The 3,306-nt window shown below is 37.5% G+C and overlaps 1 non-coding gene across 1 annotated transcript; it reads left to right on the top strand.

Annotated features, from left to right (window-relative positions):
• Positions 1-1,859: 1,859 nt before the first annotated feature.
• LOC128035735 (small nucleolar RNA R71) lies at positions 1,860-1,966 on the top strand. Its single transcript, XR_008192285.1, has one exon. It is a non-coding gene; the product is annotated as a small nucleolar RNA R71 (small nucleolar RNA).
• The last annotated feature ends 1,340 nt before the right edge of the window (positions 1,967-3,306 follow it).

Here is a 3,306-nt window from a genome sequence, read left to right as displayed (position 1 = left end):
TCGATCTTGAATTAACATAACAAATAAACTCTATGCTTAGCTAAATATAGCATATTTTATAACAGGTAAGCAATTCAAATATTTTTTAAGTTTTACTGTCGAATTCATCCGACAGTATCATCAGTTCACTAATGGATGATTCTTCCATTCAGTCAGTATTGGTCCATCTTCCATCGTGCCATTCCACCTGTGCCCATTTTCCCCTTTCCTTAAACCTGTTTGTTTTTTCTGTATGCGTAAAAGGAAACATGTCCCTTGACTCGAGGATGTTAGAAATAAATAATTTTTTGCATTGCTCCCTAACTTCCTTTTACCTTCTTCGCTGGGGTGATGTCCATATTTAAAAGTCTGAGTCTCACAATTGATTTTCATAGTTAATTCATCTTTCTCTAAATCAATGGTGGACCTAGAAGTGACCAGGAGAGGTCTACCTAAGAAGATTAATATCTCACGATCTTCTTCAAAATCAAGAACCACAAAATCTGTTGGAATAATGAAATTGCACTCTTTGACTAACACATCCTCTAGTACACTTCTCTGATGAACCAAAGATCTTTAGGCCAACTATAGTGTTGTATGCATATTTTTAAGATCCCCTACCCTGAGTTTTTCAAAGATAGATAAAGGCATCAAATTAATACTAGCTCCTAAGTCACATAAAGCTCTATTAAAATAAATGCTCCCTGTCTCTATGGGAACAGTAAAGCTTCCCAGGTCTTTTAATTTTTGGGGGACCCGAATTGGGATAATAGCACTACAGGAAGCGCTTACACTAACTTGTTCTCCAACTTTAATTTTCCTACGCCTAGACATGATTTCATTTAAAAATGTGGCATACTTAGGAACTTTCTCTTTTAATTCAATTAAGGGAAGGTTAACATTTAATATTTTGAATAGGTTTAGGAAACTTACAAATTCATCCTTATAGGTTTTTTTTCCTCTAGTGTTGAAAGGAATGGGATTTTGCACCGACCGAATCTTTAGTTATTTCCTTCTTTATCTCCACAGGCGATGTGGTTACGTCATCTGGCTCTGTTTCATCTTCAGCCTCTTGAGGATTCCTCTTAAGGATCGTCATCTACAATTGTCTTTGGAGTAGTGGTTTCTTGGCTACTCAATACCTTTCCCGATCGGAGCGCAATCGTTTTCACGTGCTCCTTATCTTTCCTATGTGGATTGTCTTCTATATTACTGGAATACCGTTGCCAATTTTTCTTTTGATGTCCCCCATCATGCTCATCAATTGGCTGATTTGATCCTCAAGTTTAGTCAATGTTCTTGTTGAATTGGTGCACTCAGACTGCATCTGCTTGACATCCATTCTCATTGACTGCATTTCCCCCTTTATTCTATCCAGACGTTGACCACATACAGTATGGTCACTTGGGTTGACCCTATCCTGAGGTTTCTACAAATAAGGAGGTTGATAGTTAGTATTTTTAGCTTGATTTAAACTATTAACTCCTCATTGATTTCCTCCCTATCTCAGGTTTGGGTGATCCCTCCGGCTGGGGTTATATGTATTCGAGTAAGGGTTTTCACCCCTATTCCCAATGCAGTTTACATCCTCGATGACATTATTGATATAATGGAAGAGTGGTTTGTCTCCTCCATGCACAGATGGTTTCAATACAGTTAAGTCTATCCACTCTTGAATAGTTTTTACTATAGCGGGTTTCTGGCCATATGTGAACCGTTCAATTGGCCACTGACAAGAGTTTAATGCCATGTTTTTAATAATTTTGTATGCATCCTTGCACACCCTATTCATAAGGGATCCTCCTATTGATCCATCTAATCCAAATCATATGTTTGCATCCAACCCGTTATAAAATACCTATATTCACATCCACTTAGGAAATCTGTGGTACGGGCATTTTTAAATCAACATTTTGAAATGTTCCCATGCCTCATAAAAAATTTCTCGCTCCATCTATCTAAAGACAACAACCTCTCTTCTTAGTTGAACTACTTTACTAATCGGGAAGAACTTCTGGAAGAACTTTCCAACGAGTTCATCCTATGTCGTGATAGACCCTGGTGCCTGCGAGTCTAACCAAGAAAAGGCGTTATCAGTCCAAGAGAAGGGGAGCAACCAAAGATGAATAACATCATCAGTGACCCCGTTATGCTTAAAAGTATCACAGAGTTGGAGAAACTGTTTTAAATGTTAATAAGGGTCCTCCGTCATCGTGCCCCGAAACTAAAAATTATTCGGGATCATCTGAATCATCATCGGTTTGATCTCGAAATTATTAGTTGTAATCGTCGGCCTTGCTATACTTTCCTAAACCATGTCCGGACTTGGTAAGGCATAATCCCTTAGGGTTCTCTCATTTTGAGCCATATGTATGTTTGTGGGTAGCTGTGGTGCTGGTGGATTTCCTAAGGCGATATTGTTATCGTCACTGAACAATGGATTTTCACGTGGTACGTTACCAGTAGTAGGTGGTGGTGGATCTTGCTGTTGTTGTTGTTGATTTCTTTGAATTATTCTCTTTGGATGTATGACTGCTACAATAGGTGCCCCTACTACAAGTCATACACTAAACCCAGAAAGAGAAGATTAGTAACAATAATAAAATAGAATAGAATTGTATCTATAGCTTAAAAATTTTATAATTATTTTTTCTAAATGAAAAGATTAAAATCAACATAGTGACATTTCCTCTCCGGCAATGGCGCCAGCACCTTGATTGCCTCTGGATGTACTAACGTCTAAAGTGTGAATACTGTAATAAAATATAGAAATATGATGCAGTATCCACAAGTATACGGTCAAGTTGTAATATAGTTTTACAACGAAGTAGGTGAATACTCCGATGATTGTACCCAAAGGAGGTGAGTGTTAGATCAATTCTAAGCTAAACACTAAAAGATCTAATTAGAACTTTAAACTAGTTATAGTACGAGAATATAATAAAACGGTTTTTATGGTTTTAGTAAGGATAAAATAAAATAACATAAAAGAAATCAAATTCAAGAGATAAAAGAGTAGAATTAATCAAATCTTGATTATGGGTGATTATTTCACTTCTGTAATCTCCATCAACTGTCGTTTCAGGTTCCTCGTCAATCAAGTAGTCGCTACCCTGGCAGGATCTTTCGATCTTCCACTAACATAATGAGTCAGCAAGGGCTACTTATCTTTCGACCTCACAATCTAGAATGGCTTGGGGTAAAGGAGTTCACGGATGGGCAATACCAATTTTAGGTTAATTCCCACCATGATGACTTCCCGGGGTTGCCAAGCCTAGGGTTTGTTTCTTGTTCTTTCTTTCCCAAACCACTGATTCATTGAGTAAC

Source organism: Gossypium raimondii, chromosome 12 (assembly GCF_025698545.1).
Source record: "Gossypium raimondii isolate GPD5lz chromosome 12, ASM2569854v1, whole genome shotgun sequence".
NCBI lineage: Eukaryota > Viridiplantae > Streptophyta > Magnoliopsida > Malvales > Malvaceae > Gossypium > Gossypium raimondii.
This window is presented reverse-complemented; position numbering and strand designations above follow the sequence as displayed.